Genomic DNA, 27,360 nt, shown 5'->3' with positions numbered 1-27,360 from the left:
GTGAAACCATGTTCCACCCCGCATTCTTCCCCCTGCCCAGAACGCGCAATTTCTGAGCCCAAAAAAGGTCAGGAATTACAGGACCTTGTTTTCATAATGATTCCACTGTTGTCGTTTGAACAGCTGAGTAGGTCTTTTGAAATTTAGGTCAAAGGGTCCTCTCCGCAGTGTGTCAATATTTGCAGGTGTCTCCATACAGAAAGGTTTGAAAAGCATCGTCTTACGTGTGTGTGGTGATTATTCTTGTTTTATAAGAAGCATTGTAATTGGTTGCCTGTTTTCCTGCCTTGAGATATATGCTGTAAACTTATTGGTTAGTTGATTCCATGTGACCTGTGGTGGCCATCTTAAATTCAGTTCTCTACAGCTTGGTTGAGACTGGGTGCTCAACATGTACTTGCTGGTTTTTTAAGGTTAATAAAGCCTAGCTTTTGAAAGGCAACCTACTCTTTATTTCAATTTATTAACCTTTTGCTATAATGGAACGATATCTTCGACCGGAACGATTTAATGCTGACCCTAATTCTGCAGGAGTGGATGATCAATGGAAACATTGGTATCGTACATTTAAAAACTTTTTGGGTGTGTTGGATCAGCAATCTCTAAATAAGTTGGATATACTAATCAGCTACATTGCTCCGGATGTGTATAAGTATATTTTGGACTGTGAAACTTATGAATTGGCTATTGCTACGTTGGGAAAAAATTGTTAAACCCAAAAATGAGGTATTTGCACGTCACCTTTTATCTGCCCGTAGGCAGCAGGTGGGAGAATCCTTGGATGCTTATTTACAAGCACTCCGGCGCCTTGGTGCTAACTGTAATTATAAGGCCGTGTCTGCAGAAGAACATAAGGAAGAGTCGGTACGGGATGCATTTATTAATGGATTACTGTCTAGATTAATTCGTCAGCGGTTATTAGAAAATAAGACCTTGGATCTTAAGAGTGCTTTTGAGCAAGCCTCTACATTGGATTTGGCTCAGAGAAGTTCGGATTCTTATGCTCTTTTTGATCGGCCTGCGACCGTGGTTTCGGCAGTTCCGGATGAAAAGGAGTTACGTGGATTTAATAGGAGTGGTTTACCAGATTCCGAAACAGTTTCTACTTCGGCAGCTGTTGCCTCTAGGATTCAGAAGTGTTATTTTTGCGGGAACGCCCGGCACCCCCGTCTGAAGTGCCCTGCCCGGGAGGCTGTGTGTAGTAAATGCGGCAAGGGAGGTCATTATGCACGTGTTTGCAAATCGGTTGCCTCCTCTGCGACCATTCAGCCTTTAGATAGGGCGTTTATTGCATCAGTTTCTGCCGCCTTTTCCCATGGCCTAAACAAAGCTATAGTTATGGCCCAAGTTAATGGGTTAGAAGTGAAGGCCCTTATAGATACGGGCAGTACTGAGAGCTTTATAAGTCTTCAGTTTGTGAGGGAGAAGCGTTTGAAAATTTCGCCTGTTTCCTATCAGGTGTGTATGGCTCAGACGACTCTCACCTCACAAGTAGCTGGTTGTTGCCTTGTGAAATTAATTCTCCTAGGTAATACGTATACTGATATACGCCTATCTGTTCTGCTTAATCTCTGTACTGACATTTTGATTGGTCATGATGTGCTTCAATTACATGAGTCTCTTAGTCTTTCTTTCGGAGGAACCAAGCCACCTTTGTCTATTTGTGGATTAACTTCTTTATTTATTTCTCCATTATCACTTTTTTCTAATTTGATGCCAGACTGTAAGCCAATTGCTACCAAGTCAAGAAGGTATAGCAGTCAGGATAAATAATTTATTAATTCTGAAGTTCAACGTCTTTTATCGGAAGGAATCATTGAACCTAGTTTTTCGCCCTGGCGGGCGCAGGTAGTTGTCACCACTAATGAGAGACATAAGAAGCGAATGGTGATAGACTACTCTCAAACTATTAACAGGTATACTAAATTAGATGCGTACCCCCTGCCTAAGATTGATGAGCTTCTCAATAAAGTATCTCAATATAAGGTTTTTAGCACTATTGACCTAAAGAGTGCTTATCATCAGATCCCTATCGTTAAGAGGGACAAACCATATACGGCCTTTGAAGCTGGCGGAAAGCTGTACCAGTTTTGCCGAGTACCATTCGGTGTTACTAATGGTGTCGCCTGTTTTCAACGGGCAATGGATCCTTTTATAAGTGATAACTCTCTCTCTGACACCTTCTCATATTTAGATGACATCACGGTGTGTGGCAAATCAAGGGTGGAGCATGATTTTAATCTAGAAAGATTCCTTCAAGTTGCGGAAAAAGTTGGCTTAACTTTCAATAAAGAGAAGTGTATCTTTTCGACTACCGAGGTAAATTTACTGGGGTATATTATCTCGGGAAACAAGATTAAACCAGGTCCAGAACGGTTGCGACCACTGATTGATTTACCTTGCCCTACTAATTCTAAGGCCTTGCAACGAGTCGTTGGACTGTTTTCCTATTATTCTAATTGGATTGCAAACTTCTCGCAGAAGATCCGGCCCCTTATTCGGGTTACGACATATCCTCTATCATGGGAGGCCAGGATGTGTTTTGATAATCTTAAAAAGGATATCCTTGGAGCAGTTGTGCATTCTATTGATGAGCAGGTTCCCTTTGTGATTGAGACGGACGCTTCTGATTTTGCAATTGGGGCTATCCTGAACCAAAATGGAAGACCTGTGGCCTTTTTCTCACGTACTCTGAGTAATAGTGAGCAGAGACATTCATCAATAGAGAAAGAGGCGTACGCAATAGTAGAAGCACTGCGTAAATGGAGACATTATTTATCTGGGCGACATTTTACGTTAGTAACTGACCAAAAATCTGTGTCCTTCATGTTTGATGTCAAACATTTCGGAAAGATTAAGAATGATAAAATAATGAGGTGGAGGATCGAGTTGGCATGCTACCATTTCGATATAGTCTATCGTCCGGGGAAGGATAATGTTGCCGCTGATGCGCTGTCGAGGGCTTATTGTTCTGTGCTTCACGGAGATACGCTTATTAATCTTCATAATGCTTTGTGCCATCCTGGTGTTACGAGGATGATACACTTCGTACGCAGTAAGAATTTGCCCTTTTCAGTTGAAGACGTCAAGCGGATGACTTCGTCATGCTCTGTCTGCGCCCGGTGTAAACCGAATTTCTTTAAGCCACAACGAGCTCATCTTATAAAGGCTACTTCTCCCTTTGAACGCTTGAGCGTTGATTTTAAGGGGCTTCTTCCTTCAACGACTCAGAATCGATATATATTTACTGTTGTGGATGAGTTTTCAAGGTTCCCTTTTGTTTTTCCTTGTGCAGATGTATCAGCTGCTACAGTTATTAAATGTCTGACTCAACTTTTTGTCATCTTTGGGATGCCTGCATATATCCATTCGGATCAGGGAAGTTCTTTTATGTCTTCCCAGTTGAAGGAATACCTCCAGAGTCGGGGAATTTCTACTAGCAGAACTACCCCGTATAATCCCCAGGGTAATGGACAGTGTGAACGATACAATGGGGTGATCTGGAAGGCAGTTATGTTGGCTTTGACATCCCGGAACCTTAAGAATACACAGTGGGAAATGGTACTGCCTGATGCCCTGCATTCCATCAGATCATTGCTTTCAACGGCTACTAATGTGACCCCCCCATGAAAGGCTCTTCAACTATCCGCGGAGATCTACTACGGGATATTCGGTACCTTCATGGCTTACTATGCAGGGACCTGTGCTGCTCCGACGCCATGTTAGACTGTCAAAGTATGATCCTTTAGTGGAGGAGGTGGAGCTATTGGAGGCAAATTCCCAATATGCTCACATTCGATTCCAAGATGGGAAAGAAAGTACGGTTTCAGTTAAAGACTTAGCTCTGTGTGGTGGCCAGCCCTCTCCTGAGGACATTAACAATAGCCATAATTCAGATAATGTTGATGTTGTCACAGATACTACGAACATTTCCAATCCACTTACAATTCTCTTAGTCTGCCCCCGATGGATGTTCATGACCCTCCCAGTCTACCTTCTAATGGGACTTCCAATCCGGAAACCGTTGATAATCGGGATATTGATAGCCTCCCTGCAGAAGATATTTCTGTGTCTCCTGGTGTGGGAGGGCAAGGAACTCCACCAAGGCTAAGAAGGTCGACACGAACAAGATATCCGGTCGACCGATTAAAAATGGACTTTTAAAATAATTAATAATTTAATAGTAAAATTTTAAAATTGTTGAAGGCATTATACATGTATTGCTCTAGTCATAAATAATTAATTGTAAACTGTAAAGGCTACCTAGGTTGAAGTATATTTTAACAGGAGGGGTGAATGTGGTGATTATTCTTGTTTTATAAGAAGCATTGTAATTGGTTGCCTGTTTTCCTGCCTTGAGATATATGCTGTAAACTTATTGGTTAGTTGATTCCATGTGACCTGTGGTGGCCATCTTAAATTCAGTTCTCTACAGCTTGGTTGAGACTGGGTGCTCAACATGTACTTGCTGGTTTTTTAAGGTTAATAAAGCCTAGCTTTTGAAAGGCAACCTACTCTTTATTTCAGTGTGATACTGTGTATGAGTAAACCAGCCTTAAATGCGTGATACGGAGGGTTGAACAAGACAACAAAAAATCTGCAACTTAAACAAAGCTGGAGTGTAGCAAACATCTGATAACGTATCCTAAATGTGATTACGGTTGCATTTCACAATGACTGATGTTTTGATAGTCATTAACGTAATTTCCCTGATATATTCAAACTCCTTTTTTAAAAATCACAATTTTCCCTACAGACAGAACTGGCTCTATCTAAAAGTGATCTGATAACTCAGATCTATACTGTCTGATCGTGACTGGATATGAATTGCAAACAGTCGTTGACATGTGGGCTTCCCTTCCTGTCAACGCCTCAATTTTAAAATTTCCATCTTTGTTTTCAAATCCCTCCATGGCCTCACCCCTCCCCGTCTCTGTAACCTCCTCCAGCCCTACAACCTCCGAGATCTCTGCGCTCCTTTAAGCCTGGCCTCTTGTGGATCCCCGATTTTCATTGCTCATCCATTGGCGGCTGTGCCCTCCGCTGCCTGGGCCCCAAGCTCTGGAATTCCCTCCCTAAACCGCTCCGCCTCTCTCTCCTCCTTATAAGTCGCTTCTTAAAACCTACCTCTTTGACCAAGCTTTTGGGCACCGGTCCGGATATCTCTATGTGGCTCGGTGTCAAAATTTATCTGATAATGCTCCTGTGAAGCGCCTTGGGACGTTTTTAACGATGTTAAAGACGCTATATAAATACAAGTTGTTATTGTTATCCAAGATGAACTGGCCATGGGACTGGAAAACAATCTTCAGAGCACACTGAAAAGCTTTGTTCCTTATTACCTAGCAAACCACAGAAACTAGAAATAAGCGAACAGGAGACTATTGTAAATTGTGCAATGGACATTGTTAATAGATGAGAAACAAGGCCTAGTTACTGGAACAGATTTTCAACAGAATTACATTTTATGCAAATCTGGTCCAATTTGCTTGGGCATTGAAAACTTTTTTTTACTATTTTGATATTCTATTAACTCTAACTGTTCAGGAGCACAAACCTTTTATGCATGAACTACATAACATTCTGATTTTTTTATGGGATGGAAGGGATCACTCAAACACAGAGTTTTTAAATAGGTGTACGTGAAAAGATGTGGGAAAAGGAGCAAGTCTGGCTTCATCCTTACTTCTGAATAATATAGATGTGCCGCACCACTGGGAAAAGTTTTCCATTTTTTTTTTGCACTTTACAATGAAAGGCCTCCTCAAGTCAAATATAGCAAGAGCGAGGCCAGAAGCTACAGATCGACAACCAGTAACACCCAAATTGCAATGCCTGATTGGCAGGAATCACACACTCACATTTACAGAAACATTCTGGTGATTAACGAATATCGACAATGAGTGACTGCAGTGGAGCAGCACAACATCTATGTTGTCTTAGAGTATGAATGAAGTCAAACTTGTGCCTTTTTCCCCCATTTCTTGTGTACATTTATTAAAAACATGAATAATCTCTTTCCTTTCTGTTATAAGTGTAATGTAATTCATGTATATAATATCTGCAGTCTTTAACAGTTAAGGATTTAATAGAATATTGAAGATTGCATAAAATGTAACACTGTATGGATGTCTATGGGATCTTGTTTAACTCAGTTTGTAGAAATTCTGTTGCAGTAACTAGGCAATGCGGCTCTTCTATTAACGCCCATTGCACACTTTGTGGCACATTTACACAAAAGTTAGTATCGGTGCAAAGCAGGTCCGGCTTTGCACCAATGCTAAACTTGTGTAGTGTAAATCGGGTGTGAAAGTCTTAACTGAAGCCAGGGAGTCTTCCTTGGTGTCACTCGGTTGTTAGGCTGGATCCTGGCTGAGGATTCTTATTTCATTCAACTTCTAATTGGCGTGTCAGTGCCTACAGTTGCAGTGTAACTGCACTCAAGTAGTACACCACTGTTTGCTCACCTTTCGTAGGTTTAGATGGAAACACCTATTTTCTCAAAATATTTTTTTTAAATAGCCTCTGCGTAACTTTATAAAGTACTCAGGAGATTCAAAAGATCATCTGAGCGCTTACTGAACCCAGCGTGACATCACACTGGAGTTATATTTCATACAATGTCAAGCCCAGTTAGGGGGAGACGGCTTCCCAAGGGAGAGCCACACGACTGCGTCTAGAGTCAGATCAGGACCTGATGCTACTTTGTAATTATCCAAGTGGCAAAATAGCTGGTTACAAATAGATGTTCAGATTTTAAAACTGGTACCATCCTAGTTTCCACCTTTTGAAAAGTTACACAGGGGAGGGGGGGGGGGGCGGCGAGAGAAAGTGTTCATCTTCGGCAGGGGCGTAAAATGGACGATATCGGTGCCCATTATACATCCTGCCTGATTTACCCAAAAGGAAAATTGGATGGTGTGTATAACGGCTGGCTGATCCAGTACCTTGCCCAAGTTGAAAGTAGCACCATTTAATACAGTCTGTGAAAAGTATATTTTACCTCCTCAAAAGAAAACTGGCCACTTCTCCACAACAGTCTTTCCACTGAAGCAATTACCAGCAATGGCAGCCAGATAGAGCACCATCTGCATATGGTTCACAAAGAGAAAATGTCAAGTTTCAAGAATATTAAGGGTCTAAAGGAGATATTTATCCAGGATTGTGTTCAGGGTGGGTCTGACTAGAACCAGTTCCACAAAGCCTTCCTTTAAAATTTAAGCTGGGGGAGGGATGGAAGAGGAGGGGGTTGTTAGGAGATTCCTTTGATCAGAAGATTAATGACTTGGGGTGGTTCTGTTCCAAAGCAGACTGAGCAATACCTTTGGATCTGCCACAATGCGCAGAATTCTTGGACATTCTATTTAGTGTACACCGACAACAAAGGCATCTTTCACAGGTCGCAAATGTTTCCTTTCAGTGATATTCTAATTCATGAAAGAGCTCTATATAAATGCTGATATCCATCGAACGTACTGATTAGAAAAAAGTAAACTGTGGGCAAATCATGACTCTCATCATCCATATCGTTTTCAAGAAAAATCATCTTCCTAAGACCAAGAGATGCCTGTAAAATCTGATACCAAGCATTGTACAAAAGTTCACGTGTCTGTGCTGTGGGCGAGTTACTGCGTGATCGGACTACTCACGTCAAGGATGGGAAAGCTAACCCTGAAATAGTGCTCATCTGTTTAATGTTTTAAAACACCCGATTGTGTCCTTGATGCAAATGCGTCAATCTTTAGACTCCGAGCACTTGATTAATTGGGAAACCAGTACCTGGAACTGGTTTTTAGTCAATCACAGACCTACCTGTTATGTGGGGGCTCCCTTCCCACGGAAAATTGCGTGCGACGCAAAATGGGCAGAGATCGAGCCTAACCGATTTCCACCAGGTTCTCTAATTAGGTCTGTCTGAGTAACAGACTTAAATTGGGCAGTCATGATTGGAACATCCAGGGGAACGTGCCCGAGTCTCCACAGTTGGCTGCACTCCAGTGTAAGCAAGGTTCAGGGAGGTGGTGCCATCATACACCCACAAAAATGTAGATCTGCAAATCGGATAAAAGGATAAGGGAGTTGGTTTCAGCTATGCAAAGGGCAGTTTGCTCCCTGTGTAAAAGTGGAGCACAGAGCACTTATGCAGGCCTAGTCACCAGGCGGAGTGCAAAAGCAGCAGAGTGGTGCCTGGACTTTCTCCACTGAAACAGGATGCAGTTGTGGTAAAACCACCAATGAACTCTTGTACAAATGAATAACTGTCTTTAAAGCAATGTTACAGCACCTATGTCCGTTTGCTGAGTGTAAACAAGCTTTCTGTAAAAACCCTGAAACAACGCGATGACGTCATCACATTGGTCACGTGGTGCCCCGAGTGGCGGGAAACGTGATGACGTCATGACGTCAGAGGTGGGAGGTTCTGAGTTCAGACCTCGTGGAACTAGTTACGGTGTAGACCTGTTTGCTGTTGCTCCTGCATGTTTTTGTTTTGTTCACCAGTTTAATTAAATTCGGTTAATTTACTGAACTGCCTCGACCTCAGTGATTTAGATAGGAATCCGTTGATTCCTACATTGGTGACCCCGAAGCTTCGCGGATGATTTTCGCGTAGGCAAGCTTGAGAACAAGATGGATGTAACTGCAGCGAGTTTGAAGCTCCCTCAATTTTAGGAACAACAGGTAGCCTCCTGGTTCGTTCAAGCGGAGGCTCAGTTCCAACTGCGAAACATAGTGCTGGATCAGACCCGTTACCTGTATGTGGTCTCCGCACTGGACAGCTCGACGGCTTCCCGCATTATCAGCCTGCTGGAGACCCCGCCCGCGGAGAGCAAGTACGAAACGCTCAAGGCGCGCCTCCTGCAGGTATTCAGTCTCACAAAGGCGGAGCGCGCACGACGCTTGCTCGCACTCCCCGGGTTGGGCGATGCTAAGCCTTCCGAGTTGATGAGCCACATGCTCACCCTCCTCGGGTCTGAGCCGCAGTGTTTTATATTTCGTGAACTGTTCCTCAGCCAGCTCCCTGAGCAGGTACAAGCAGCCCTGGCCAGGTCGACGGCTACGGACGGTGTGGCGCTCGCGGCCGAAGCCGACACCATTTACGCGGTGATGCAACAGTATTGCACCACCTCGACGCGCCCCGCCTCCAAAAACCCCGCCTCGGCACCTCCACAGACCGGCTTTTGCTACTACCACGCCCGTTTCGGTCAGAAAGCCAGATGCTGCCGACCCCCGTGTAAATTCGTGCCACCGGCACCGAGAAAGCAGCAACACCGATTGCGCGACCGGAAGGGAAGCCCCGAGGTCAGTTTCGCCTGCACAATGACAGTTGGTGATTCCGGGAATATCGGAGTCGCTCCGACAGGATTGTCCGACCTCCTCGGCGATTGACTTTGATGATTGAAGACACTTCTGGGGGGGGGGGGCGCATGTGGTAAAACCACCAATGAACTCCTGTACAAATGAATAACTCTCTTTAAAGCAATGTTACAGCACCTATGTCCGTTTGCTGAGTGTAAACAAGCTTTCTGTAAAAACCCTGAAACAACGCAATGACATCATCACGTTGGTCACGTGGTGCCCCGAGTGGCGGGAAATGTGATGACGTCAGAGGTTCTGAGTTCAGACCTCGTGGAACTAGTTACTGTGTAGACCTGTTTGCTGTTGCTCCTGCATGTTTTTGTTTTGTTCACCAGTTTAATTAAATTCGGTTAATTTACTGAACTGCCTCGACCTCAGTGATTTAGATAGGAATCCGTTGATTCCTACACAGTGATAAAGCAAATGTAAAAGTGCCAATAACGTAACATCTCCTTGAAAAATGTATTCAACTCCAACTTCAGGAGAGTCAGATGGCAAAATTATTGCAACAGCATAGCTAGCTAATCAATGGCAGACTCAGATAAGTCAGTGCTGTGAACTAACTGTTGTGCGCATCCAGGGTACAGTTTTAAGAGATGCAATCAAAATGGTGGATGGTTTTTCTCCCATAGGTACTTTTTCCAGCACTGCTCGCAGGTGCCAGGTGCAAACTTTCAGACGAGAAATGACGCACCTCCAACAAGGATAACTAGTCTGTACATGAAATGAAAATACCTGTACAACCACCGTTTTAATCATGTGCCAGCAACCACAGAATCAAATGAGAAAATTATTTTGAACTAAAAAAGTAGAAAAGTGTGTTGAAGCAGCAATAAAGGAACATTAATTTACACTGCAGCAACTTTCAACGTGATAATAAAGCAACAACACATGTAATTAGGCCGAGCATTCTTGTAGCCCATTAGCTACATTAACTAACAAAACTTTAATCAGGAACCCCGAGCTTGTACTAGAGACAGACAGAGGCAGCGTCATGGAGAGGGGGATAGAGGGAGAGAAGAGCTGGCACAGAAGGGTTGAGGAATGGCCAGCAGCATCTTTCCTGGCAGGAACACTGAAGACAGCTGCAGTAAATTCTGAGGCACAGCAGGACTGCTCCAAATACTCAGCCCTTGCAAGAATCTGTTCGACAGAACCTGATCAAGTCCCACCTACTGGTCTCACTCCTGCTGCATCCATTGATCTGCTGTCCAACCTGTCACAGTATGAAGTAACCTGGACATAATTAAACTGTATAGTTTGATTGACTGTCATATGCACCTGATTGGAGAAGGACAAAAATATAGCATTGCAACCAGGCTTCCATCCAACAACAATCCTGCAAGAGCAACACATTGTTTGAATTGATGGTTTGGTTCTTTATTACATATATACATAAAATGTATTTAATATGTTTGTTCCTTCAGTTTCTCCTAGACTATCACTGGGAATTTCCTTGGGGGTTCTCCCGAAAGGCCAATGTAACTTCAGCAGATCAGCAAAACCTTTGATACACGGCGGTAAGGCAGCAGATTGGTAGAGCCCCTGCCCACCCAGAGAAAATTCACGGCATAAATGCAACAAGAGCAAGATATCATTAAAGAATCTGGGAGCTCTAAGTATGGTGAAGTAATTCTGCTGATGTGTGGAAAGCCGAGCATCGGTGGCAGTCTTGGCTGAGGATTATCTGGTCATCATCACATGGCTGTTTGTGGGAGCTTACTGTGCACAAATTGGCTGCTGCGTTTCCTACATTACAACAGCAATTACACTTCAAAAGTATTTCATTGGCTGTACAGTGCTTTGGGACGTCCTGAGGTTGTGAAAGGTGCTATATAAATGCAATTTTTTTTGTATGTGGTTGGCTTGAACTGAGGGAGTGAAGGTGCAGAATAGGAGCTCAAATAATCAAAGTACCACTGTAATCAAAGAACTAATGTAAGAAGTTACACAACACCAGGTTATAGTCCAACAGCTTTATTTGAAGTCACAAGCTTTCGGAGCGCTACTCCTTCGTCAGGTGAAGTGGAGAGATGCATAAAGACACAGCTTATATAGTCAGAGAATCATGTCAGATGTTTACAGGTAATCTTTCTAACTGCCATTTATCACACCTCGGCAGAGAGATAATCACAGCAATCAAAGGTGTGAATGATGTCCAAACAGGTCAGTCAGGAAAACATTACATCAAAGAACAATGAGGTGGGGTCACAAGGGGTCAAATGTTGCAGATGCTGGGGTCTGTGTGAAAAACAAAAAAAGACAAAAAAAAAGCAGGCCGGACCTGCTGTGATTTCCAGCAAAAAAATGTTTTCTGTCTGTTTTTTTGTTTTTCACACAGACCCCAGCATCTGCAACATTTGACCCCTTGTGACCCCACCTCATTGTTCTTTGATGTAATGTTTTCCTGACTGACCTGTTTGGACACCATTCACACCTTTGATTGCTGTGATTATCTCTCTGCCGAGGTGTGATAAATGGCAGTTAGAAAGATTACCTGTAATCATCTGGCATTATTCTCTGACAAAAGAAGCTGTGTCTTTATGCATCTCTCCACTTCACCTGACGAAGGAGCAGCGCTCCGAAAGCTTGTGACTTCAAATAAAGCTGTTGGACTATAACCTGGTGTTGTGTGACTTCTTACATTTGTCCACCCCAGTCCAACTCCGGCATCTCCACACCATCAAAGAACTAATGAGACAAGATACTTTGAAAAGATATTTTAATTGAAACTTTGGGGAGGAGGTTTTAGGCGAAGGAAATAAAAACTACTCAGTTCGATTGGTTTTCCAAACTTACTCCCTACTTTATGTCCAAACCCTGGCAATTCCACAAGTGCAGCGACAAGAATGCTCAAGTAAAGCCAGTTAATGCACATTAACATGGTGTTCGTTAGCCAATCTCCTCTGATACATTCTTGAGGGAGCGGCGTATTCTGCAGACTCTGCTGGAAGGGTATCGCTTGGTTGCCCGTCTTTTCCTGTGGTGTAGCATCATTTTTCATGCCTCTCTCCTTTTCTTCCTTCTACCTCCTCCATCATAAAGAAATAGCCATACAGTAAAGGCTGCACGATAGGAGGACGGTAGGAAAGACATTTTTTCTGCCAGAAACATAGAAGATAGGAGCAGGAGTAGGCCATTCGGCCCTTCGAGCCTGCTCCGCCATTCAATGTGATCATGGCTGATCATCCAAATTCAGTACCCTGTCCCTGCCTTTTCCCCATATCCCTTGATCCCTTTAGCCTCAAGAAATATATCCAACTCTTTCTTGAATATATTTAATGAACTAGCCTCCGCCACCCTCTGTGGCAGAGAATTCCACAGGTTCACCACTCTCTGGGTGAAGAAATTCCTCCTCATTTCAGTCCTAAATGGCTTACCCCTTATCCTTAGACTATGACCCCTGGTTCTGGACTCCCCGGCCATCAGAAACATCCTTCCTGCATCTAGTCTGTCCAGACCTGACAGAATTTTATAGGTTTCGATGAGATCCCCTCTCAATCTTCTAAACTCCAGGGAGTATAAGCCCAATCGACACAATCTCTCCTCATAGGTCATTCCTGCCATCCCAGGTATCAGCCTGGTGAATCTTCGCTGCACTCCCTCCATGGCAAGAACGTCCTTCCTCAGGTAAGGTGACCAAAACTGCACACAATACTCAAGGTGCGGTCTCACCAAGGCCCTGTACAACTGTAGCAAGACATCCTTGTTCCTGTACTCGAACCCTCTTGCTACGAAGGCCAACATACCATTTGCCTTCTTAACTGCCTGCTGCACCTGCATGCTTACCTTCAGTGACTGGTGCACAAGGACACCCAGGTCTCTTTGCACTTCCCCTTCTCCCAATCTATTGCCATTCAAATAATAATCTGCCTTCCTGTTTTTGCCACCAAAGTGGATAACCTCACATTTATCCACATTATAGTGCATTTGCCATGTTTCTGCCCAATCACCCAACCTGTCCAAATCGTACTGGAGTTTCCCGACATCCTCCTCGCAGCTTGCCCTCCTGCCCAGCTTTGTGTCGTCTGCAAATTTGGAGATATTACATCCAATTCCCTCGTCCAGATCATTAATATATATTGTGAACAGCTGGGATCCTAGGACTGATCCTTGCGGTACCCCACTAGTCACTGCCTGCCACTCGGAAAACGACCCGTTTATTCCAACTCTTTGCTTTCTGTCCGCCAACCAGTTCTCTATCCAAGTCAATACCTTGCCCCCAATCCCATGTGCCTCAATTTTGCACGCTAATCTCTTATGTGGGACCTTATCGAAAGCCTTCTGAAAGTCCAAATACACCACATCCACTGGTTCTCCCTTATCTATTTTACCAGTTACATCCTCAAAAAATTCCAGTAGATTAGTCAAGCATGATTTACCTTTTGTAAATCCATGTTGACTTTGTCCGATGCAGTCACTGCTTTCCAAGTGCTCTGCTATTACATCTTTTATAATAGACTCTAGCATTTTCCCCACTACCGATGTCAGGCTCCTCGCTTTTTCTCTACCACCTTTTTTGAATAGTGGGGTAACATTAGCTACCCTCCAATCCATGGGTACTGTGTTCCAGAGTCTATCGGGTTCTGGAAGATGACCAGTAATGCATCTACTATCTCTAGGGCCACTTCCTTAAGTACCCTGGGATGTAGACCATCAGGTCCTGGGGATTAATCAGCCTTCAGTCCCATCAATTTTCCTAACACCATTTTCCTACAAATACTGATTTCTTTCAGTTCCTCTCTTTCATCAGACCCTATGTTCCCCGGCATCTCTGGGAGGTTATTTGTGTCCTCCTTTGTGAAGACAGAACCAAAGTATGTATTTAGTTGGTCTGCCATTTCCTTGTTTCCCATTATAAATTCCCCTGATTCTGACTGTAAGGGACCTACGCTTGACTTCACCAATCTTTTTCTCTTCACATATCTATAAAAGCTCTTGCAGTCAGTTTTTATGTTCCCTGCTAGCTTACTCTCATATTCTATTTTCCCTTTCTTAATTAACCTTTGTTGACTCCTAAACTGCTCCCAATCCTCAGGATTATTGCTTTTTCTAGCCAATTTATATGTCCTCTCCTTGGATCTTATGCTATCTCTAATTTCCCTTGTTAGCCATGGTTGAGTCACCTTTTTTGTTTTATTTTTATGCCAAACTGGGATGAACGAATTCTGTAGCTCATCCATTCGGTCTTTGAATATTTGCTATTGCCTATCCACCGTCAACCCTTTTGAGCGCCATTCCCCACTTAATCCTACCCAACTCGCTCCTCAGACCATCATAGTTTCCTTTATTTAAATTGAGGACCCTTGTCTCTGAGTCAACTACTTCATTCTCCATCTTAATGAAGAATTCGATCATATTATGATCGCTCCGACCCAAGGGGCCTCGTACAACAAGATTGCTAATTAATCCTTTCTCGTTACATAATGCCCAGTCTAAGATGGCCTGATCTCTGGTTGGTTCCTCGACATATTGGTCCAGGAAACCATCCCGTAAACACTCCAGGAATTCCTGCTCCACAGTATTGTTACTAATTTGGTTGGCCCAATCTATATGTAGATTAAAGTCACGCATGATGACTGCTGTGCCCTTATTGCATGCTTCTTTAATTTCCCTTTTAATGCCATCCCCAACCTCCACCTTACTGTTTGGAGGTCTATATACCACTCCCACTAATGTTTTTTTCCCCTTAGTATTTCTCAATTCTACCCATACAGATTCCACATCATCAGAGCTAATATCCTTCATTACAATTGTATTAATCCCTTCTTTAACCAGTAATGCTACCCCACCTCCCTTTCCTTTTTGCCTATCTTTCCTGAATATCGAATACCCCTGGATGTTGAGTTCCCAGTCTTGGCCATCCTTGAGCCACGTTTCTGTAATCCCAACCAAATCGTATTCGTTTACTTCTATTTGCGCAGCCAATTCATCCACCTTATTACAAATGCTCCTCGCATTAAGACACAAAGCCTTCAGGGTTGTTTTTTTAACGCTCTTAGACCTATTAGAATTATTATTTACTGTGGCCACGTTTGATTTAAACCGTTGATTTCTCTGACTGCCACTTTTGTTTTTCTCCTTCCTATCTTTTGCTTTTATCCCTGTTTTCCTTTCCTCTGTCTCCCTGCTCAGGTTCCCAACCCCCTGCCATTTTAGTTTAAACCCCCCCGAACAGTGCTAGCAAACCTCCCCGCAAGGATATTTGTCCCGCTCTGGTTCAGGTGCAACCCGTCTGACTTGTACAAGTCCCACCTTCCCCAGAAGCAGGCCCAGTGATCCAGGAAACTAAAGCCCTCCCTCCTGCACCATCTCTCTAGCCACGCATTCATCTGCTCTATCCTCCTATTCCTATACTCACTAGCACGTGGTACCGGGAGTAATCCAGAGATTACAACCTTTGAGGTCCTGCTCTTTAATCTGCTACCTAGCTCCCTAAATTCTTGTTGCAGGACCTCATCCCTCCTCCTACCTATGTCGTTGGTCCCAATGTGAACCACAACCTCTGCCTGTTCACCCTCGCCCTTCAGAATGCCCTGCAGCCGTTCAGTGACATCCTTGACCCTGGCACCAGGGAGGCAACAAACCATCCTGGAGTCACGTCTACGGCCACAGAACCGTCTATCTGTTCCCCTTACGATAGAATCCCCTACCACTATTGCTCTCCCACTCTTTTTCCTCCCTTCCTGAGCAGCAGAAGCATCCCAGTGCCAGGAAGTTGGCTGCTGCTGCCTTCCCCTGGTGAGTCATCCCCCTCAACAGTATCCAAATTGGTATACCTGTTTGAAAGGGGGATGGCCACAGGGGTCCCCTGCACTACCTGCCTGCTTCTACTGCTCCGCCTGGTGGTCACCCATTTCCCTTCTGCCTGTGCAGCCCTACCCTGCGGCGTGACCAACTCATCATACGTGTAATCCACAACCCACTCAGCATCGTGAATGCTCCACAACCCATCCATCCGCAGCTCCAGCACCTCAATACGACCCATTAGTAGCTGCAGCTGGATGCATTTCTGGCACATGTGGTCATCAGGGACACCGGCAGCGTCCCTGAATTCCCACATAGAACAAGAGGAGCATAACACGGGGCTGGGCTCTCCTGGCATGACTTACCCCTTCAATACCACCAGTTAAAGATATACTCTAGGGCGCTTATTTACCAACTGTCCCCACTACACCACAGAGACCCAAGAAAATATAAACCGCAGAATTTAATCTTGTAATAAAAGAAATACCAACCAATCACTTACCTGCTTCCTGGTGACGTCACACTTGGATTACTTTTTACCTTTCTCCTCTGCTGTTGAATTGGTATGCCTCGTTCGCTGCCGCCGGTCGCGCCTCTGCTCTCTCCCAGGTCCAAGCTCTCTGGTCAAGCTCAAAGGAAGTTCGCAGAATCCTTTCTTAGCAGCAATGCGGAGAAGAGGTTTTTCTAATCACTCCGGTAAAAGCTGATATTTCAAATACAAGTTTGTGAACAGTCAAAGCCTGTGAGCTCAATCCCTTCCTGGTTATGTAGTTTATTTACCTCCCTTTTCTACAGGATGTTTGCCAGAGATAACCAGGCAGGCACAGACTGGCACATATGAACAAGAGTAATAAAACCTCACAGAAATGCCAGGCATGTTCCCCAGAGGATTTTCACACTATTGACAAGTCTCCTTTGAGCACCAACTTGCAGTTGCTGCATTTGTCATTCTCTCTGTTGAATTTCAGCCAGTATGAGGGCTAAAAAGCTCAGTCCGGAGCTTATGAGTCAGAATCAGTCAAATATGGATTGGCTTAATGTGCCAGTTTAAAGGCACACCCTTAATTATATGTTTAACACTTTTATTGACTTTTCGATACAGGAGTACAATACAGTAAAATAGTGTGCATTTCATTCTCTGACTCTTGTTTCTCGGAACCGGTCCATCAGAATACTGGGTTTCCTGGAAATCTCCGTCAGCACCAAATTCTCATGCGTGACATTAACTCTTAAAGTTCACACAGCTTGGCTCCGTTGGTAGAATTCTTGCCTCAGAAAGAAAGTTGTGGATTTAAACGCCTCCCCAGCACTTGAGCACATAGTCTAGGCTGACACTTCGGTGTAGTACTGAAGGGAGTGTTGCATTGTTGGGAGTTACCACTCTTTGTACGAGACGTTAAACTGAGGGCCCGCCTGCCTGCAAGATCCCATAGAACTATTTGATTTGAAGTGCAAGGAGCTCCTCTGTATCCCGGACAATATTCCTTCCTCAACTACCACCACTACAAAAAAATGTTTAATCAACCATTTATGTTGCCTGTGAGATACTGTTGTGCGTGAAATGGGTGCCGTGTTGGCCTGTACGATCACAGCCACTTCAGAATAATTCATCGTAAGTGAAGCACTGCAATCCAAGCAAGGTAAGTGGAATTCTTTCCTTTTAACTTGGCTTTTAAATAATTCATATAGTTAAGATGCCATTTGACTCCAGAGGAATGATTTTTTTTTATCTTCCTTACTTGAGCTGCCAGCAGTGACTGGGTGAGTGGAAGCAGAGAAGTCAGACGAGAAGGTCTTAGGCCCAATTCTCACTTTGAAACACTCCAACCTGGAGAAATTGCTGCACATCAATGTTCTTGCATGAAATGTGTGCAAATCCATTAATAGCCCTGCATCTAAATGGCCTAAAGATGTGATGTCCCAGATTCCTCATCAAGACTACACGGTGCCATAAGTGACCTCTGTAAAACTGGGCGATACTGGGAATGCACGTTTTGGCCATTGCGAACTTGTGATCTTGAAAGCATTGGAGTATTTGTAGCTGCAGTTTTGTTTTTTTGGATTTGTGCTTTCTGCATCTGTTGCGCAGTTAGATTTTGCATTTTCCCCTCCTCCCACCCATCCCCACAATCTTTGGATTTTTCAGAGCTGCAACTTCAGTTGCTACAATCAAAATTCAGCAGGAAATGGGAATTCCTCTGGGTGTTGCTCTCTGTTTGTTTTGAAGGAGGAGAAGGATGATGAGCAAGAAGAGGAAAATCTGAGGAGAGACGAGAGGCAGGTCCATTTATACCAGCAAGCACTGTCCGGAGAACGTCTGAAGAGATTTGCCTTCACTGCGTCTGCTTCACCAGGTAGGCAGTAATAAGAGTTATGCTGTGAAAGTGATTACAATCTTGAACTTATGTGCAAGGTGGCATATATACACATATACATATGCTAAATCAGTCAGTCAATCAGCAATGCTCCAATGGATACAGCAATTGACAGATATGTTGCTTGCCAGTGCAACCCTGTCACAACTTTCCCCATGGAAAGCTGCCGGGAGCGTGAGAAGACACTGAACTTTTTCCATGTGACAGGTTTCCCCACAAGTGCAGAACATTATAGGGGACGGATGTATTCTGTTCACTTAGGCAATTTGAACGGGCTTGGTGGAATGGATGAGGCATCACCCAGAGACAGCAACGCATATATGCCTACTCCCGCCATGCCCCGTTGCTGGGCACTCCCTCAACAAGTCATCGGAATGGCACCAGCCTCCCCACCCCCACCCTGCCAGACAGCATGACACACAATGAGGTCCATGAATCCCTGCCTCAGGATTCTCTCACTCTGATTGTCCAGCATGTTGATACCAAGCAAGGCAGTCTGTTGTAGATTGGATTCCACGGCCTCTACAGCCACAGTCTGAGCATTTCTGTGGCTGGGCTCGAGAACTCTGTCACTGGGAGCTCGGCTGCAGATGGCCCTGGAGTTCCATGGTGGACTACAGCTCTGCTAAATGGTCATGAACCACTGCAAACAAACGAAACGTGATTTCACAGTTGTCACCAGGCCCTTGAAGGAATTATTTTCACATTCTCAAAATGACTATATGAAGCACTGTTTTACATTCAGGCTGTAAGAGTCATCAACCTCCAGGCTTGGCTGGTGAAGAATAGCTTGAGTTGGCCCACTGGTCAGCAGGTTCCCATCTGTCTACCACCATCTCGGTGTGCTCCTCCTCACTCAAGCTCTGAACTTCATCTGGTGCACCCTCCTCAAACTGAGTATCTAAATTCCCTGGACTTGTAACTGTGCTAGAATACTGGCTGCAAGATACCCTTTCAAGCATATGTCAATACACTGTGTGTTATGCTGCTCTGGCAAAGTGTATGATTGATTAAACGAACATAGGAAAAATAGGAAAAGAATGGTACTAACCCCGAGTTCCCCTTGCCTCTTCTCTCTATGAACCCAGCACTAGGAATTGGAGTGTTTTCTTCAAACCTGCCAAAGGGTCCTGAAATTGCAGCACCCTTCTCCAGTGCACCTTTGCTCATGGCTGTTATCAGCCACCTTGTCCTGCAAGCAAATAGTGTGAATATGTTTGTAGAGCCACATACACTCGTGGCAATTCTTCACCCAACTTGTGTGTGAGTCAACGAATATACTTTCTGCACTTAAGTTTTGTTGGAAGATTGCCTTACAGATTTTAGTGTAACAATCATTCCATATTTCACCGACATTATAACATTTGCCCTGCAGAGATATGCCCATGCAAATATGAGCGATTTGTATGTAATCTCAGTCAAGTTGCAACGGGTTATGGCATACATACTTTGCCAAATGTTTTCTGAGCAAAATTGGGTAATCATACCGTGACAGATTTCCTGATACTACCAACTTTATCCTGATCTGTTTCCAGTTATTGTACTTGGAACGTTGACCCTTTCAGCTACCTTTACCCAAGCACAGCAGACGGCTTTCCTGCGAGGATGGTGTCCCTCTGACCCATGGAGGGCAACCCTTCTTTTCTGGGTGTGCTCCAGCAGAATCACTAGCGTTGCATCAGAAATAGTATTTCCTCCATGTGGCTCAATTAAATTGGAAGTTTTTTCAGAAATAGATCTTGTGCCTAGCCAAAGGACAATCATCTCTCCAATAAATAGCAGCATGCAGCCCTTTAGCAACAGTTGCTGTGCAGGAAATCCTTCCCCCCTCAATCAGCAAGCTCTCAGCATCAAGTCCAATCAGAGTCAGGAGCTTGATAAGTATTTAAATTGCTGCCTCAATGCTAGGATGCAAAAAAAAAACGACCCTAAAATTTATTCATAGCACATTACACACCATGTACAGTAGCTTTGCTGATTGTTTTATTGGGACGCCTAGGTGATGAGCCAAGGCCCATAATGCAGGACACCATCCAGTTTAAGAGGAGAGAAGGCTAGATAAATCAAGTAATAGTGGTTAAATTATCGAAAGCTTCAGTTTCTGAAGCCTATAGATGAAGATAAGGAGTTCCACTGATTTGAGATCCCAGGAAAGAATGAGTGGTTTGAGTCTTTATCTCAGCAGAGGGTGCAGGGAAGCATTCTCGAAGGTAGCCACCTGCAACATGCCTTCCCTAAACAACAGCACTTCAAATAGAATTAATGACTGACATCATTGCAAAGGAAGTCCTAAGTAGGCAAATAAATCCCATGGGATGGTATTTCTTTTCCAAGTACTAAGAAAGACAAGGCATGAAATCTGAGAGACAATGGCCCAGTAATTCCGGGCCCAACGCATGAGTACGGACGGGGTACTCACGCATGGGCCCGATGGAAGTGCCGGTTTTCAGCATGCACAGCGCATGCGCGGAAAACCGGCATTTCCTGTCCTCTGAACCAAGGGGTTCAGAGGACGAACGCGTGCGCGCAGGAGTCTGCGCGTGCGTGCTGAAATTCCTTTTCCCCCCACAGGTTTGCGCGTGTGTAAGGGCCTAAAAAGGAGACGTAAGGACTTCATTCTTTAAGGTAAGTGGTCTATTACTTAAAATTATAACTTTTTCCACAGCTTTATTGTTTTTAAGGACTTTACAGTAAGGTAAGTGTAGTTTTAGACCCGATTTAAAAAAAAAATGATTTTTTTCAAAAATTTGATTAATTGTTTAAAATAGTTTTTTAAAGTTATTTATAGTTTATTTAATTATTGGGATTTTTAAATTTTTTTTATTTAAAGTTAAGCTAGTCTTTTGGGCGCCCGTACTTTTCATGAGTTTGACAGTTCTTACTATCAAACTCATGAATGAAGTTTCCCCTCCCCTGATTGGCTGCACAGTGCTCACCTGATCCCAGCCAGCACATCGAACTAACTACACCGCTGGATCAGGTAAGCACATCGCGCCGACATCTGAACCGGGCCAGTGACAGGAAATGCAAGCAGGCCCGGGCTTCAGATGTCGGCACGCCGGGTGAGTGCACATCGGGAGCTTGCACGCGCGGCAAGCCCCCGAACCTAATTTCAGGGCCAATGATAATCTTGATGTGGTGGGGGAGGGGGAGGAAGGAATCAATGAATACTGAGTAGATCTGGTACCCATTTCCAAAATGGGTGACAAAATAAACCCAGGCAACTAATGCAATTAGTCTTACATCAGTACAGTTATACCTGCATTCCCCATATAACCTTGTAAACAGCCAACACGGATTCAGAAGGGACAATCCTGCATGATCAACCTCTGACTTTGTGAAGGAGTTACATGCCCAATGAACTGTAGAAAGTTCCATAGCACGGTGCAACTTCAGTGTCAGCCGTGGTTCAGTGGGTAGCACTCATGCCGCTGAGTCTGAAGGTTGTGGGGTCAAGATCAACTCCAGAGTCTTGAGCACAAAAATCTAGGCTGACGCTCCAGTGCAGTACGGAGGGAGTGCTGCACTGTCGAAGGTACCGTCTTTCGGATGGGATGTTAAACCGAGGCCCCATCTGCTCTCTCAGGTTTTATTAAAAGATCCCATGACACTATTTTTTAAGAGCAGGGGAGTTATCCCTATCCTGGCCAATATTTATCAGTCAACCAACATCAATATAAAAACAGAATATCTGGTCATTATCACATTGCTGTTTGTGGGAGCTTGCTGTACGTAATTGGTTGCCATGTTTCCTAAATTACAACAGTGACTACACTTCAAAAGTACTTCATTGGCTGTCCTGAGGTGCTGTATAAATGCAAGTCTTCTGTTTCTTTTTCAGAAGGGAATTGGATATACTTGAAAAGTATAAATTTGCAGGACAATGGGGAAAGAGCAGGGGAGTGGGACTAATTGGATGGCTCTTAGAAAGGGCCGACACAGGGACCATGGGCCAAATGGCCTCCTTCTGATTTGATTCTATGCTGAATGGGGTGCTCTAGACATTGATGTTGGGACCACCACTGTATCTAATTTATATTAAATTAGATTCAGAAGTTCAAAGCAAACTGGCCCTATTTGCAGGCAATAATAAACGAGGAGCAGTTGAATCTGAGGAGACAGTTCAAAGTTAGTTAGACAAACTATATAAATGAGGAGATCTATGGCAGATGAAACAATATAGGTGAAGTGTAACTTCTGCCACCTGGTGGATGTCTGCCAGCACTGCACTGTAAAATTATTCTCAACACTCAGTCCAGTTGCATCTCACTTTTAACAATTTTTCCCAGTCATCTCATAACCAATTTCTTTTACATAAAATGTGATTTGTGACCAGTGAACTCCTGAGTATGTGCCTAAACATGTCATTTAAACTTCAAAGCAAACCAGGATGAGCTACAGAAAGTTACATGCAGCCTATGCAATTTAATGTGCCTTTTCTGCCCCGTGCCCTCTCTGTCCTGACATCGCTTTTGTGTCACGATTGTCAAGATCCTCGGCTCTCCCAGAAACATCGCCAGTTGTACCACCAATATATGCCTATACGAAGCAGGTGTATGTGCCTTACGGAGCCATATGTGGACCCCCAACTGCAAGAGAGCATCAGCACAACATTTTTAAGCACCTCCAATCTTTGGCCAGACCAGGTTGTGGAATTTCCTGACAGGACAATAAGAAGCCATTGTGACATCCTGCCAGATCCATGTGGTAGACACCTCAGTAGCATTGGTACAGGTGAGTGCATCAGCCCCCAAAATGCAAATGAGCCTGTCCCCCCAGACTTGGAATACCCTGTCACACATCCGACAATGCAATAGTGCCGATGGAACTTCTAGGCTGTGATGCCGATTCCGTACAATGGTTGCATCAGATCCCATCTGAAGATATCTGCGCTCCTCTAATTCTGGCCTCTTGCGCATCTCCGACTTCCATCGCTCTACCATTTACAGGCGTGCCTGCAGCTGCCGAGGCCCTAAGTTCTGGAATTCCCTCCCTAAACCTCTCTGACTCTCTACCCCTCTCTCCTCCTTTAAGACGCTCTTTAAAAGCTACCTCTTTGACCATGCTTTTGATCACCTGACCTTATATCTCATGTGGATCGGTGTCACTTTTTGTCTGATAACGCTCCTGTGAAGCGCTTTGGGATGTTTTACTACATTATAGGGGCTATATAAATGCAAGTAGTTATTGTTGCCCTTGAGAGTGCACACTGTACAGCAATAAAGAAAATACCAAGTCTCAGGAATCTGAGCTTGTCCTTGTTGGAAGTCACTTTCCAGTGAGGCAACAGAAGTTTTCAAAATTACAAAGTAGATTGATGGAGTTAATCCAAAGAAATTGTTGAATGACAAATTGTCCAACTGGCAAAAATCAACTTTGTTTCTATTCTGCTCGAGTTGGGTAGATGTCAGATCCCTGAGCTGTTGTTTTTTTATTTTACACTGCAGGAGTGATTTAGACATTTGTGAAACGGTGAATGGGTTCTTGATTTTGGCATTTTTTGAAGCCAAGGCAGAATGATTTCACACAAAGGATAAGAGATGCAGAAAAAATTAACCTTTGAAGGCCACTGATCCAAATAGTATAAACTGGCTCAAGAGATAACTGGACGTATTTTTTCCGACTGTGTGATTGAGGGATATGATGAGAAGGCAGAATAGGCAGGGTTGAGATCAATGAAAAGGATCATACTTGCTGGGCTCATGGCCTTTCCCTTTTTCATAAACAGCCCTGACATCACAAATCAGAATATTGTCCGAGAAATTGCTGTCGGAGGCGTACCTCCGGAGTACGCCTCTGACCCGCGAAACAATTCCGAAAGTAGCTCCTGGCGCTCAAGCTGCGAATAGTTGCGGGCTCAGGCCTCTAGGCAGACAGCAACATAAAGGCCCACGGATCCCAGGGACGCAGGAGGTTCGGAAGCGTCCCTGGGATCACGTGGGCCCCCTTCTCCAATGACAAAGGAGAATTCCATTGCAATCACTTATGAAGGGAACCCCCTAATGATATGCAATGGAATCCCCAAATAATCATACAATGTTTAATTAATATTCTGTACAATGTACTGAATTGCAAATTTGTTCCTAAGTTCCTTCATCGCACCAACCTCAATAAAAATGTTATGTTTTGATAATTTTCAACATCTTAATCTGGGCAAATATTTGCATAAACTCAGTTAAAGTGTATGTACATAATTTTGGATTTTTAAATGTTTTAGTTAAGCCTTATATATGCCCTTACACTGATGCAAGCAGACCCTACCCCTACTTTTACCAGTCGTAAGAGTTGAGTGGGCAATTGCTGAGCAGTTGTTGGGCAAATAGCCCAACTCTGCGCCAGCAATACTCAGTTTTCAGGCGGTTGGGATGATCTGTCGTGGCGTACCTTAACAGATCGCAAGTTAAGGATTTCGCAAATGCGGAAATCCAGAAGTTGCGGGGCCATTCAAATGGATTACGACGGCGTACTCTGAGAGTATGCCGTCACGGAGAATGCAATTTCAGGGCCATTAAAATAGAAAGAGTTGCATTTCTATAGCGCCTTTCCAGACCTCTGACTGTCCTAAAGCACTTTGCCTCCAATGAAGTACTTTTTCAAATGTAGTCACGTTGTAATGTAGGAAACGTGGCAGTCATTTTGGGCACAGCAAGCTCCCACAAACAGCAATGTGATATTGACCAGATCATCTGGTTTTAGGTGTTTTAAAACAATTTTCCCCTCATTGTTGTGCTTTTAACATTTACTTATTCATTTAACAGAGCAGCAGTTTCACACATTGTGCCCCGGATCAACAACATTCTTGAATATGTAAAAACAAAGTGATTTGCCTTTTCCCATGGAAATGCTGACAATGTTTGCAAGTATGACCAAGAGATGATCTCAACTAGCACATGAAGGTCTTTGGCTAAAGCAATCAGCAGTTTTTGGGCTTCTTCCTTTCCCATCCCCCAAAACAAACCCTCCCCAACGTCAGCAAACTGCTGCAGGGAAGTGAAGCATGAGTAAATACATGACATACAGGAATGGTATTCTGTGATTTCACCAGAGATTTCGTTCAGCATTGCAAGCAGCACATCAAATAGCATAGAGTGCTTTGAGCAGTCAATTAAACAAAAATCTTTAAAATGGAGCGCTCTGGATTTACAAACTGCTGGTCATGAAGGAAAATGGCCTTTCAACAACTAATAGGTTGGACTGGTCATCCACTCCCTACCTGGACATGGCAACATCACTGCCATCACCTACCAAAAACCGTAAATTGTAATCTCCAGATGGATCAGTGGCGTTCCATACCACATTGTGTCACTGTGCAGATTACAGTTTTCATGTTGTGGCACACAAGATCTCTTGCTGAGTTGGTGCGGATGCGCATATCACATCAATATCACATGCAGAATCAAGTCCAGTGTCTCAAAATGCCACCGAGATTAACACGATGGATTTTGACGTGTATTAAACCTATGGGAGTAAATGTCATTAAACCAAAAGTTTTACTTAGTTACAAAAATTATTTTGATAACATCTCCTGAAGGCTCAGCCATACTTATTAGGAATTCCCCAGGTTGAAACTCCAGTAGTACAGGTCAGGTTAAATGATCTCAGCCAAGGCAGGGGTAGGTACATGACAACAGGCCCCAGTGCCCATGGTTTAAGGAAGGGAAATTGGCCATCGTGCTCACCGGTGATTACAGCCCACCCCATTTTGGAGCACATTAAAGCAATAGAAAGCATATAGCATAAATTCAACAGGATGATACAAGAGATTGGAAACTATAGTTATAAAGAGAGACTTGATGTATTGGGGCCATTACCACTGGATCGGAGAAAGCTAAAAAGAGATCTGATAGAGGTTTTTAAGATTATGAAGGGTTTTGATAGAGTGAATAGGGAAAGACCATGTCCTCTGGTTGGAGAATCGGTGACAAATTATCACCAAGAGAGTGAGGAGGTTGGTTAGGAGAAATTTATTGAAACAGAGCATTGTTGGAACATGAAATGCTTTGCCATAGGGAATGGTTGAGGCAGAGAGCACGGCACCTTTTAAGGGAACATTGGATGAATATTTAGAGAGGAAGATACAGGACTATGGGGAGCCAGCAGGGCAGTGCGGTTAATCTTGGACTGCTGTAGTAAAGAGAGATAGCACAGAGATGAATCGCCGTTTTTGCACAGGAGGGATTTGGGAGCAAAAACTCAAGTTTGAGATGCTGGCTTTTAAAACAAAGTGGATTTGTGCAAGTTTGAAAAGGAAGACCACCGGCTGCAGGCAAATGCAGAATTAGTATTAGTCAGTCACAACCACTGTTACCCAGGACGGTTGGGAACAATAAGGGAGCTGCCATCTTATCCCAAGGTCTCTCAACAAATGTTCACACCGTAGGAGGATGAAGCTGGTGCAGTAAAGGTTTGATTAGCATTTCTTCGAGTCAACCGCGCACCCTTCCACCCCACTCGCCAGACAGGATCAGGAGTCCAAAATCAAGCCCAACTCCCCGAGCGGACAATAAGGAAGTAAACAAAGAACCACATGTTGGCAGCCAGATTTGAAAAAAGAAAAACAACATTAACACTTAGAAAACACTCAGCAGGTCAGGAAGCATCCATGGAGAGAACAGGTAAGATGTTTTGGGTATGGATCCTTCCTCAGAATGGATACTACCGATGAACAGCATTTAAAAAGGAAGAGAACAAGGGCAAGTGGAGGGGGAAAACATACATATGCACACACAGAAAAAGAATGTAAAATGCTAAGTGGAGAACAGCAAGTGGTTAAATGGCACAAGTGATTTTTTTTTAGAAAAGTTATGAGGGCCTTCAAACAGGTGAAGTTAGAAATGCTGGCGGATAGTTAAGAGGATCACTTTGTTTAAGTAAGATGACC

General features: G+C 43.9%; 1 protein-coding gene across 5 annotated transcripts in view; it reads right to left on the bottom strand.

Annotated features, from left to right (window-relative positions):
• The window catches only part of ston2 (stonin 2), a 132,008-nt gene that overhangs the window by 54,269 nt on the left and 50,379 nt on the right, over positions 1-27,360 (bottom strand). The gene's annotated exons all lie outside the window — the stretch shown is intronic.

The sequence above is a fragment of the Somniosus microcephalus genome, chromosome 12 (assembly GCF_052327205.1).
Source record: "Somniosus microcephalus isolate GS21.2 chromosome 12, FLI_Smic_1.0, whole genome shotgun sequence".
NCBI classification, from domain to species: domain Eukaryota; kingdom Metazoa; phylum Chordata; class Chondrichthyes; order Squaliformes; family Somniosidae; genus Somniosus; species Somniosus microcephalus.
Note: the sequence above shows the minus strand (reverse complement) of the source record. Positions and strands in the feature narration are given on the sequence as shown.